The 13,983-nt window shown below is 33.2% G+C and overlaps 1 long non-coding RNA gene across 1 annotated transcript in view; it reads right to left on the reverse strand.

Annotated features, from left to right (window-relative positions):
* Positions 1 to 12,710, reverse strand: part of LOC141576342 (uncharacterized) — a 35,749-nt gene extending 23,039 nt beyond the window's left edge. Inside the window, exon 1 of the long non-coding RNA XR_012504699.1 lies at positions 12,602 to 12,710. This is a non-coding gene — a long non-coding RNA (uncharacterized LOC141576342). The remainder of the gene's footprint in view (positions 1 to 12,601) is intronic.
* Positions 12,711 to 13,983: the final 1,273 nt, after the last annotated feature.

Here is a 13,983-nt window from a genome sequence, read left to right on the forward strand (position 1 = left end):
TTAATTTAAAAATAGAGAGAAAAACAGTCATTTGATTACCATAAAGTTGTGGTTATGGGGAAAAGAGAAGGCTCAGTCCCTATAAAAAATTAATATGTTGCTTTTGCTTTTCTTTTCTTCACCATCATTAACATTAATCCTTTATCAGGACTGCTGAGTTTTGGCTGAAAAGTATCTTTTAAATATCAGCTTCATGCTGAGAATTTATTCATGATTTGGTCCTTGGTTATTGCCTACTTAGCTGCCGCTCAAAATCTCAGGAAGATAAAAGGCATATAGTGTCCAGTAGAAACAGGAAACCGAGGGATGAAAGGATACTAATATATCCATTTTCATAATTATCTGAGTTGAATTTAAGGTCATTCTATAAGAAGTGTGATCAGAGATAAAGTAGTTGAAGTAACTCCAGAGCCAGTGAATTTTAGGTAATTTGCACAAGCCAGCAAGCAGAGTTATCTTATTCATTCATTTTCAGTAGGTTTCAGAATAATGACTAAAACCTTACAGTACCTTTTTCTCTTGAGGCAGTCAATAAGCTTAAGGACAGTATTCTTGGCAATTTACTGTAAGACAGGTAAGTCATAAGGGACCAGCTGACTAACTTATCTAAGGACATCCAGTTACAGGAAAACCTCTCATAACTAGAATCTAATTCAATTCATTTTCTTTACTTTTTTTAACTTTGAGCTGAAAGTAAATAACATGACACAGCAAATCAAAGTTGTTTTAAAAATCCAACTTCTAGTTTTGCCCTACAATCGATAATTTAGTCTAATGTACACTATTTTCAGAGTGTACAATACTTCATCCTCAGAGTGGTGGGCTCTTAAAGCATTTAGTGACTCTATCACAAAAAAAAAAGTAAAAATAAGGTACACAATAACAGTAAGTATAGTGCATGAAAATGCAGATATCTTTTCTTGAAAGATATTAGAAGATTTCAAAAATGTGGGATTTTATAATTTTCTGTCAGTAGTCTATTATGCATGTATTTCAGTATGTTGCATCCTGTCATTCAACATATGCATATGACATATGACATGTAAACCTATTAAACTGGACATGCACTCAAAAAGCAAACACAGAAATGATTTCATTTTAACCTGTCAGTAGGCATATTTCCCAATAATCCAGAAAACAGTGTTCACATGTCACAGACATTTTGTAAATAAATTTTAACAAAGGTTAATAAAAAATCTGTATTGTAATGGTGTCAACATGCTGGGCATTCCGTGTAGATGGTGTTAATTGTTTATTTTAAAAGTTTAGCCAAGTGGAAAAATTGGGGAAAATTTTCCAAAAGAATTGAACTCTACTCTTAATCCAATTTATCATCATTATTAAGGAAATATAGGAAAAAAATAAAATGGAGTTTTAAAAGGCTCTACTTATTTTACCTAGCACCAAAAAGTAAAACTGAAAAAATAAGAGGAAAATGGTTATTTGCCAAATAATTTACCAATATCAACTGAAATTTACTACGTTTAACTTTCCATTGGCTGTGCAAGTCTTAATTCATACTGTAATTTTAACTCTCTGGAGTTCACAGTTATATTAATCTTTGAATCTCTACATACATTATTATTAGTTCTTACAGTATAAATTACACCTAGAGTACGAAATAGAAAAAAACATAGGGAATACAATATTTAGGTTCCAGTACAGTTCTGCCTCTTCTATTCACCCTGGACAAGTCACTTCTCTGGCAGTCAGTTTCCTCAATAGTAAATGTGGTGCTCAGATTAAGGTTATAACCAAGGTTAAATCCATTTATCCTTCTATGAAAAAAACCTCCTAAATTTCTAAGGTATATTCTAAAACAGTGTGATAGAATCTTGTATTTGACAAAGTCTCATAAGTTTAAACTATTTTCCTTAGTTTATTAATACATTTTATCACAAAGGCTCAATTAGAATTTTGAGAAGGAATTTTGGAATTATGTGCAAAATAAGATAAATGTGATTTTCCCTTCACTTTCATAGCCACAAATAGGTGACTAAAAACTAAATCAGAACATCTCGGAATATCTCAGGAGGTGTCACTAGGACTAAAAAAAACATAGGTAAATAAAAAACTGCTCAAATTCAGGCTCAAAACTATCATTTGCCCCATATATCTGTCAAGGTTTATGTCTAAAGACAGAAGATTTACCAAAAGAGGAGCTTTATTTCCAGTAGCATGTAATGGGGGTATGTTTTACCCCAGTAACTTTGGCGCCAGAAGAAGGAGATTCTGAGAAATGGAATGTATTGGCATTTCCTTAAATCCACATTAGTATGAGAAATGCTAGAACAATCCTTATGGTAATTCTAATTTTTTTTTAGTGCGGGGAGCATGTGTTTTTTAAAGGCTTTATATTTTTATAGCAGTTTTTTTTTTTGTTTTTTTGTTTTTGTTTTGCTTCTTCAAGCTCTTTTACTGAGAATGTCTTTTAACCCAAAATAATCAGGTCTTCCTGTATGAGTGCAAACTAGTTCTTGATTATTAGAGCAGTTTTAAGTTCACAGGAAAATTGAGAGGAAAGTAATGAGATTTCCCACATACCTCCTGCCTCCACATATACATAACCTCTCCCATTATCAACAGCCCCCACCAGAGTGGTACATTTGTTTCAACTAATGAACCTACATTGATCAACCATATTACCTAAAGTCCATAGTTCATATTAGTGTTCACTCTCAGCATTGTACATTGTATGCATTTGAACAAATGTATAATGACGTGTGTCTACCATTATGGTATCATACAGAGTAGTTTCACAGCCCTAAGAATTCTTTTGTAAAAGATGCAATTGGGATTTTGATAGAGTGTATTGAATCTATAGAATGCTTTGAATAGTATGGATATTTTAACAAAAATCAACTCAAAATGGAGTAAAGACAAGTGTAGAACATGAAACTCTAAAACTTCTAGAAGAAAACATAATGGAAAAGCTTCTTGACATTGGCCTTGATAATGATTCCTTGGATTTGACACCAAAAGCACAAGCAAAATAAATAAATAAATAAATAAGACTACATCAAACTGAAAATCTTCTGCATGGCAAAGGAAACAACAGAGTAAAAAGGCAACCTATGAAATGGGAGAAAATATTTGCAAACCATATATCTAATAAGGGGTTAATTTCCAAAAAATATAAGAATCTCCTACAACTGAATTGCAAAAAACAAACAAACAAAAAACCCCCAAATAACCCAATTTAAAAATGGGCAAATTACTTGACTAGACATTTATTCAAAAGGAAATTAAATGGCCACCAGATACTACATGAAAAGATTCTAAACATCACTAATAGTTAGCGAAATGCAAATCAAGAAATCAAGACCACAATGAGATATCGCGTCACATCTTTTAGGATGGCTGTTATCAAAAGGAAAAAAAAAGGATAACAAGTGTTGATGAAGATGTGGAAATATCGGAACTCTTACACATTTTTGGTAGTAATGTAAAATGGTGCAACCATGTTATGAAATAGTATGGAAGTTCTTCAAAAATTAAGTATAAAACTATGATATTATCTAGCAATCTGCCTTCTGGGTATTAGAGGGATTAAAATCAGGATCCTGAAGAGATATCTGCACTCCCATGTTCACTACAGCATTGGTCTCAGTATCCAAGATGTGGAAACAACCTAAATATCCATCAACAGATGAATGGATAAAGAAAGTGTGGAACTTATACACAAAGGAATGTTACTTAAAAATTTTTTTTAAATAAGGAAATTTTACAATTTGCAACAATATGAACATAGAAGATATTGTGCTCATATAATAAGCCAGTCACAGAAAGACAACTATTACATGATTCCACTTATCTGAGGTATCCAAAATAGTCAAAGTCATAGAAGCAGAGAATACAATTGTAGTTGCCAGGGGCTGGGGAGGTGGAAATGGAAAATTACTGCTCAATGGGCATAAAGTTTGTTATGCAAGATGAATCAGTTTTAGAGACACAGTTAGCAACATGGTATTGTGCACTTTAAAATGTGTTAAAATATGTTAAGAGGGTAAATTCCATATTAGTTGTTCTTAACACACAACTGCAAAGGAACACAAGAAAATTTTTGGAAGTGGTGTATATATTTAGTATCTTGATTGTGGTGATGATATCACAGGTGCATGCATATGTCCAGATTCATCAAGATGTATATATTAAATGTGTATAATTATTTGTATATAAACTAAGCCTCAATAAAGTTTTAAAAAAAAGGAAATCAATGCTAAACACAACACATAGGACATTTATTCTAAGGAGGAGGCAAGAGGAGCAGATAGAGGCATAGCATAGAAGCAGATGTACGCTATTGGTTCTTGGTTGGATGGCAAGTTCATGGGCAAATTAACAAAAAGACCATGAACCAATCCAGTTCTAAGCACCTGAAGGCCAACAACAAATACATAAATAAATCACACACACACATACATTCAGAGAGACAGATAGAAGGAACATAGTTTCCCAAATCAGAGTCGTTATGATGGAAGTATCATCTTACAGAGTGTTTCTCAGACTTTCATACCTATGTATTAATATTGGAAGATTAAACTGTTGAAATCAGACAGCCTGGCTTGAAGTACAAGCGCAAGAACAGCAGTTTCAAGTTTTATATTAAAAATACATGTGAACTACTATGTATAAAATAGAATAAATAATAAGTTTCTACTGTATAGCACAAGGAACTATAGTCAATGTCTTGTAGTAACCTATAATGAAAAAGAATATGAAAAGGAATATGTGTATGTATATATATGACTGAAACATTATGCTGGACACCAGAAATTGACACATTGTAAATGACTATGCTTCAGCTTAAAAGAATGAGTGTGAAAACAGCAATGAGATACCAGAGCACTGACAACACCAAATTTCTGTGAAGTTGTGGAGTAACAGGAACTTTCATTCATTGCTGGTGGGAATGAAAAATGGTACAGTCACTTTGGAAGACAATTTGGGTTTTTTTAATAAAACTAAACATACTCTTATCATATGATCCAGCAATCATACTCCTTGATATTTGGCTGAAGGAGTTGAAAACATGTCCACACAAAAAACCTGCACACAGATGTTCACAGCAGGTTTATTCATAATTGCCAAAACTTGGAAGCAACCAAAATGTCCTTGGGTGGTGAATAGATAAATAAACTGTGGCACATTCAGGCAATGGCATATTATTTAGTGACAAAAGGAAATGAGTTATCGAGCCATGAAAAGACATGAAGGAATCTTAAAGGTGTATTACTAAGTGAAAGAAGCCAATCTGAAAAGGCTACATACTGTATGATTCCAACCTTATGACATTGTGGAAAAGGCAAAACTATAGGGATGTATTTCTAGGTGTATGGAAAAAAGGGATGAATAGGCAAAGCACAGTGGATTTTTAGAGCAGTGAAACTATTCTGTATGTTACTATACTGGTGGATACATGTCATTATAAATTTGTCCAAACCCATAGAATGTACAATACCAAGAGTGAAACTTAATGTAAACTATGGACTTTGGGTGAGTACGGTTGGTCAATGTAATTTCATCATTTGAAACAAATGTACCAGTCTGGTGCGGGATGTTGATAATGGGAGAGGCTATGCATGTGTGGAGGCAGCAGGCATTTGAGACTAGAAAAGACCCTGAAGAGCTTAAGCCAAGAGCTTAAGAACTAAGAACAAACCTGGAAGTATAACACTGTCTGATTTCAAAATATACTACAAAGTTAGAGTAATTAAAACCATATAATGTTGGCAAAAGGACAGATATATGCAACAATTGAATAGAATTGAGAGCCCAGAAATAAATCCACTTATTACAGCCAACTGATCTTCAACAAGGGTGACAGGAACACAAAATAGGGAAAGGGTGGTACTTTCTACAAAACTAGAAAATATAAGCAACCTCTGGAATATGTTATTTTATTTAAAGAGTGTGTTGGTTGATGGCAACTTTAGAATTAGGCCAGATTCTTAGAATAACGCTTATGCTTTGAGCATTGTTACTTCACCAAGACCATGAAAATAAAATCTATTTTATTAGGTCAATTTTTACCAATTAGGTGATCCTGATGTAAACTTTTACTTCTCCTAAGCTCTTCCTTAATTTTGCTTTGTTTATTTTTCCAGAAACTCTAGTAGAGAAGAAAGTTTCTACTGCTCTGTGCTTTAGACCAGTGCACATGAACACTGATATATATATTAGCAGTCTCAAAAAACACATGTACACACACACACACACACACACACACACACACACACACTCACACTCACACTTACACAGGGACTTAACTCTAAGTTTCATCCACTCCCCAACTCCTAGGGTGATCTGAAGGATTTTGGAAAAAAGAACAAAAACAAGATCCATTTTGAAATAAAAAGGTTGAAGATTCCTGCAGTAAGTAAAAGCTAAGAAGTTAGCAAACAACAAAAACTACTTTAAATAGTATTATATTATAAGACCAGAGTTCTATTAAATTGCAGCCATAAAATTTCAGCATATCATTTAGTTTACTCTATCTGCTTGGCTCTATGTTTGTGAAAATATAACATATTTCTTCAAAGTTTTAGATATGATTTATGATTAGGTATTTTCTTTTCACCTTTTGTGAAAACATTATGGACCTTATCAGAAACTATAGAGAAGTGTACATAGAAAATTCAGATACTTAATACTCATCTGTTCTCAGGAGTTTATCCACCATCTTTCTTTTTCCCTCTTAATCTAATTCTGACCATTTGCCTGTGGTGCTGTAAGTGAGACAACCAGAAGTCACTGAATCCTAAACATTTTTTTGGTAATAATAGCTTCCAAATTAGAACAGTGGTTGGCATGAATAATACATTATAAGAATATAAAGTCAAAAAATGGATATAATTATCATGTGCAATTTTAATAATTTAAAATCCTAACTTTATTTCAAATCTTTTATTTTTCATTGTCAAACTTACAGAAAATTTAACTTACCCTAAAGTACAACAAGCCCATAAAGAAATATTTGATCAACCCCTGAGGTTTTCAAACGATTTTAAAATCACAGTGTTTTGGGGGATTTTTCAGCTTATTTGTTTTCCATATTCTAGGCTTATATTAAACATAATATCCCATACAATATAATGTACTTTGTTATTTTATCCCCTAGAAGATCATTAATGTAAGGAAAACCTAATTATATTTAAGGAAAAACAGAACAATCTCTGATGACTAAAGCTCATGGAAATTTCTGTTTTTGTGGATGAGTACAAAAGAAAATTTGACTTTTATATGTGGTTATCTTACAGAGGCAATATATTCAGAAAAGCAACTTATTTGAAAAATAATACCAAACAAATAAATGGAGAATTACTTGAGTCTCTGACTAAAAGTTGAAATCAAGTATCATCAGTGTAGACACAACACCCAAATCAATTTCACTCATGAAGTTTTCCTAGAAATACTATTATGTATGTATTTAATTAAATGGTCTTAGGGATATTGCTTCCCTAAGATGAAAAATGTGACTGGTACAGAAGGTATTATGAATAATTCTGGACAGAAAAATGAGTAATATATGTCTCTTTCTTAAGTCATATTAATTAAAATGTGAAGATACATTTTATATATGTGTATGTATGTCTACATATTCATGTGTGTATATTATGTATGTGTATGCGTGTGTATAACCTTGGAGGTGCCATTCAGTGCAGTATGGAATATTTTACGTTATTTCAATAATTTAAAAAATTATCCTATTATGACCAAAGGCAAGCAGAGCGTTTGATAGCAATCTAACTAAAATTAGCATATTTGGATGCTAGTGATGTTCCTTTGTGGTCATTTAAAACTTAGTACTCAACTAATAGTACTGTAAACTAAATCAAGAATCTTTAATGTGAGTCAAAACTTCTAAAGTTGAAGTAATGATGTGTTATCACAGTCACTTTGAAAATGAAATGATTTATCTGTTCCGTGATTTAATCAAGCAGCAGCTTAAAGTGTTCTTACATTAGGGACCAACAACCCCTTCCAGGCTCATCGTATTCCTGTAGAACTTTGTCAAAGTATTAAAACCACCACATTTGGTCACTCTTTCAGCTTTTATCAGAAATTTAGGTCTCACTTTAGAGCCACCAAAGACAGACTACTATATGGAGTCCTTTATTTATTTGTTTGTTTTAGCTGGCTTCCTTCCAACCTCCCTTGCACATTTTTGGTTCATTAGATATTGGCTCCATGTAGCTTTACCAAAATGGTGTCTATGCCATTTTGTAGTTTTACCAAAATGATGTCTTCACGATAGTCTCATGACATACCTATCTTTGGAGAAAATGCTCTTTTGCTGGATTGTTGCCAATTCACTGCCTAGATCTCTGAGAATATAAAACTACTTACTCTCCCAGCTCCCCTCCATACACACCCACCAAAAATAAAGATAAAAAAGAGAAGAAAAAAGAAAAATTGCCCCCTTTATCCCCAAACTTAGGTCCACAGCATTTTGCTATATGCGTATTATTTCAAATAGCACTACAAAATTGTGGCATTATAGGTGAGAAGCTGCCAACAAATCTGGGTAATTCCCTGAAAATCAGTCCCTGAGGATCATAGTGACCTTGTGGTTTCATAAATATTATATGCAATAGTAGATTACACCTCAAATTAGTCTTTCTTTTTCAGTCTCTAACAAATAATTTGCAGGGATAAGGAAAGATCTTTTACTTTTACATCTTTGAAAATTCATCTAGACACTTTTTACTATTTTTGGCAATGATTACTTAGCTGAAAGTGAATACTTTGCCACATTATCCTCAGTGACCTTGATTTTCTCCATGAAGAAGTGAGGGCTTTTTTTTTCTCTTTCTTTCTTTCCTCTGTACACTGAGTTCTTTACTTCACTTCTGAGACCTTCTGCAGAGGGGTCAGTTCATACTGTTGTTTGATACTTTTATTCATTTATTCCTTACACTCCCCTGAGTCATACTCCTTGATAAAAATTGCATTTAACATTTCTCATTGATACTCAAAGGCTGTTCACTGAAGCAGAGGATTTTGCATCTTATAATGAGTTGTATATTATAAAGTAAAAGTCTAAAATGGAGTTTGGGACTTGGGAGATGAAGTTCAGTATCAAAAAAATGAGAGCAGCATAGACAAGGAACGTTTTTAAAATTAGATTTCCACTCATAATTCGGTTTGAGCTGCTTTCTCATGTGTAAACTTTTGCCTTCAATTCAACAAAGTTGCAAAATATCAATTTAGCACTCTGGCCATGGAATATGATTAAGATCTTGCACTTAGGTGTGATGCTTTTTATCTCAAAAGACTGCAAAGAACTTTAAATTTATAAAATGAGCATTGGATATCTTAGAGTTGGGACCTCAACAGTTTGGTCAAAATAGTGATATATGCATAACACTTAATGCCACTACACTAAAACCTTAAGCTGTGCAATTCACATTTTGAGAATTGCGGGGGGTCATTACACTGTATAAAACAAGTTTTCTGAATTCATCTCCCCCCCTCTTCCTAAAGTCATTAAATGCAAATCAAAGCTGAGGCAATGATCCTTTTTTAGGAGGCAATGAAAATTTCTGTTGTTTAACTACGTAATCTTTGCAATGGGGCCTGAAAATCAAGGTAACTAAAGACACAGAAGGTGACCATCCCAGCCAGGGCAATGAAACAATCTACAAGATAATCAAAAGGGCCATAAAAATTCAGGTAAAAGTTGAGGTAAGCCAGTGTTCACAAAGGAAGGGGGTAAGCAGGGACTTAGAGACTGTACATGACCTTATTTTTGTGCCCTCTTATAATATCGGTGCCACAAATTACCTTTTGCCTTCCCCTTTGCCATAGGCCCAAACGTAGAGCTTGAGGTGTCCCCATGTACCTTAAGGACAAATACTTTAGTGACACATTCCCAAAATTCAGTAAGTCTGTAAATTTTATGAGGGCAGAAACTGTCATTACAAAGATTAATAACTAGTAGACACTGGCATATAGTAGGTGCTTAATCAATATCTTTTAATTGAATGAAATTAACAACTGCATCCAAAACATTAATTTCTCAGGGGATTTCCTAAAGTAGTCTTTTCAGGTACTTTTCTCTCAACTCCAGAGCTGACTTGTTGATCAGTAGTGTCATGTTTGAATAGTAATACCGATGTTACATTTACATCAGATATAGAGAAGAAAATTGAAGTATATCCTACATGATATATGTAATAATGCTGCTTATAAAATGAAAGTATATAGACTATAAAACTGAACTTTGATTTTGTTTTAAAACATTGATATAGATTATATAAAACAAAACCTTAAGTACATCTGCTATGAGTTTCTGCTTTATTGATGAACTATTCTATTTCTTCACTAAATACCCTCAAACATCACTACCCACCTCTCTTTTTCTCCTCAATGCCATTTATTTACCTCTGGCTTCAGGTTAAATCAGAGATGATAAATACATCATTAACATCTTTCTGCCACTCTCTCTGAGCCCCAAATATCGTCAAAACTTTATTTAGCATTATTTTATTTTCTATTGTCTTGTGGTTCCAAAGCTGCTGTATTATTTGATTTCCCCCTTTAATTAATGAGAGGGGTCACAATCCCAACAGTACCTAATGTACTCTTTCCAAGTTAGCCCTCAAGGATACAATACCACTTAGCTATTTAAGGGGGCACATCTCATTTTTTCTGTACATGTAAATGAAACAAAGTATCTTGAAAATTATGAATAGGCTTCTTCACAATTTATAAGAACTATAGTCCCCTTTGACAATGGCAAAGTGTTTGAAAGTCTCATATTTTTTGGTGGTGCTAGAAGTACAAGTGACAAACTAAAATAGTCTTCATATTGCTGGCTCAACCGCAGTGGGCATTAATATGTCATATACAAACATTTGTTTTGATGGTATGGCATTTTCTGTCTTATGAGAAAAACTTAACCCCTTTTTTTTTTCAAAGTGTTGGCCCTACAGTCTGAAAATTTTCAAAATACTTTCTGATCTCAGCAAGCCCAATAATGGGTATTGAAGATATCAAGGGAAATGGCATTTTGCAGGAAATCATTTTTTTAACTCCTTTTCAACTAAATCACATAGCAGATGGGGGTGGGGGTATCTGTACTCGTAGAGAAAATAATAGAAATGAGCACAGAAAATAAAAGGTGGATGACTTATCAGGAGCCTATACAATATTTTAGATTTCCAAATCAACAAATAAAAGGGAGAACCCTAAACTTCCAAATGGTATGCTTATACAGCAGTAAGAAAATTATCTAAAAATAGTGTTTTCCAGAGTTTTACCAGGAGAGCCCCTTTAACTAACATAAATTAGTGTTAAGAATCCAGCGTATAAACCTCTTCCAAAAAAAGTTCTGCTCTAATTAAAGTGAAGATGAGAAGCTGTCCTCCTATCCGCGTTATTTTACCCAGAATGGCGCACCTGTATCTCTTCCTAAGAACTCAGAAGCTCAGAAGGGCACGTCAGCCGGAACTTCCACAATTTCACCATAGATATACTTTTGGTGAATGAACAAATTGAGATTTATATTTCACTGTGACCATTTTGTTACTGCACATTTCTTTGTCTATCATTTATATAATTTTTTAAAGAGAACTGATACTAAACATGTTTAGCACATATCTCAGTTTGATTTGTATTATTTAGTCTATTTTACAAAAAATCCCCAACAATGTATGTTTAATTTAGATTTTCTTTTTAAATTTTATCAAAGTTAATGAAGCACATAGTTTAGGGTATCAATTAGGTAATAAGGTTTGTCTAAAAAAGCAATCCCCCTGCCACTTCCATCCCCAAACACATCTCACTTTCAACTATTTGGCTGATTCTTTTGGTATTTAAATGAATACGTGAAAAGAACATGTTTATATTACTCCTTTTTGATTTTTCAGTTTTAAACACTTAAAAAAAATGTTTGCACTAAAGATAATTTTAATTCTCTTCCTCCTCTCTCTTCCCAAACACAAATGTTCAGTTACTATTATTATATTTTCCTATTGAAGTTACAAGAAAATTTGGTTAAGATCAATATTTGTGGTTTATATCACCGTGACTACTATGCATCAGATTATTCACAACTGAGCCACATACTTTACTATGCATGCATTTTATTTCATGCCTCACTTTTTATTTTCCTTGGCGTTAGTCATTATTTTGGATTTTTTTTTTTGCTTAATTTCCTATGTTATTATTACTGATTCAACCCCCAACCCTCCCCCATTTCATAATTATCCTCCTAGTGTATTGAAAAATATTAGATGTTCTTATAATTTATTCTCTTAAACTCTCGCTGAAGGTTTCTGGCCTATTACAAGCTAGAATGGTTGCTCTCTAAGCCTGCTGCCAACTCTTGTCTGGTAATCTCCCTTCACCCTCATTCTAGGTATTCCTTTCAGTTCTTTCTTATATTGGATCCCTTGCTTCCTAGATCCCTGGTCTTCCATGTCTTAGTAGAACACATTTATGAGTAGTTTATTGGAAAGAGTGCGTAGAAAAGTTCATTTGCAGATACAGTGCATATCTGCAAGTAACTTTAATCTACCCTCACATTTGACTAATAGTTAATATTTAGAATTCTAGATTAGCAATTATTTTTCATCATAATTTTGAGAATACTCACCAGGTATTTTCCAGTTTCCCATATTGCTGTTGAGAAATCCAGACACCTTTAGATTATATATATTTTAAACTGAATAAAGTCTTTTTGTTTCTGTTTTCCAAGTCTCTGGATGTTTGTAGAATCTTATCTTTGTCCTTAGTTTAATGAAATTTCATAATCGTGGTTAAGGGTCCTTGGAATCAAATTACAGCTCTGTGTAATCTTGGACTATTTACTTAACCGTTGTAAAGGTCTCGTATGTAAATTAATCTTGTCTTTAAAAATAAGGATGATAAAAACACACACTTCTTGGGGGTGTTGGGAGCATTAAAATGGATTAATTCATGAAAAGTATTTAAAACAGTGACTGGAATGGGGTAAGCACTCAGTAACTGTTAACTGTTTCTATTGGTCTGGGTCGATTTTTGAAAGTTGTGCTAGAAACTTGATTGACCCTACTAATCTGGAAACTCATGTACTTTAGAACTTATAAAATTTCTTGAATTTTTAAAATGATTTTTCTCCACTCTATTTTCTCCATTATTTCTCTATAGAAATTGGACTCTTTTAAAATTGAAGTAGAGTCAGTTTACAATGTTGTGTTAATTTCTGCTGTACAGCATAATAGTTCAGTCATACATATACATGCATATATTCCTTTTCATATTCTTTTTCCTTATAGGTCACTAGAAGATATTGAATATAGTTCCCTGTGCTACATAGTAAAAATTTGTTGTTTATCTATTTTATATATAGTAGTTAGTATCTGCAAATCTCAAACTCCCAATTTATCCCTTCCCACCCTCTTTTTTCCCAGTAACCATAGTTTGTTTTCTTTGTCTGTTAGTCTGTTTCTATTTTGTAATTAAGTTCATTTGTCTTTTTTTTAAGATTCCACATGTAAGTGATGTCATAAGGCATTTTTCTTTCTCTTTCTGGCTTCCTTCACTTAGAATGACAATCTTCAGGTCCATCCATTATTTCATTCTTTTTATGGCTGAGTAGTATTCCATTGTATAAATATAATACAACTTTATCCAGTCATCTGTCAATGGACATTTAGGTTGCTTCCATGTCTTGGCTATTGTAAATAGTGCTGCTATGAACATTGGGATGCATGTATCTTTTCAGATTAAAGTTCCCTCTGGATATATGCCCAGGAATGGGATTGCTGGATCATATCGTAATTCTATTTTTAGTTTTTTGAGGTCTCTCCATACTATTTTCCATAACAGCTGCACCAAACTGCATTCCCACCAACAGTGTAGGAGGGTTGCCTTTTCTCCACACCCTCTCCAGCATTTATTGTTCATGAACTTTTGAATGATGGCCTTTCTGACTGGTGTGAAGTAATATCTTACTGTAGTTTTGATTTGCATTTCTTTGATAATTAGTGATATTAA

Source organism: Camelus bactrianus, chromosome X, assembly GCF_048773025.1.
Source record: "Camelus bactrianus isolate YW-2024 breed Bactrian camel chromosome X, ASM4877302v1, whole genome shotgun sequence".
NCBI classification, from domain to species: domain Eukaryota; kingdom Metazoa; phylum Chordata; class Mammalia; order Artiodactyla; family Camelidae; genus Camelus; species Camelus bactrianus.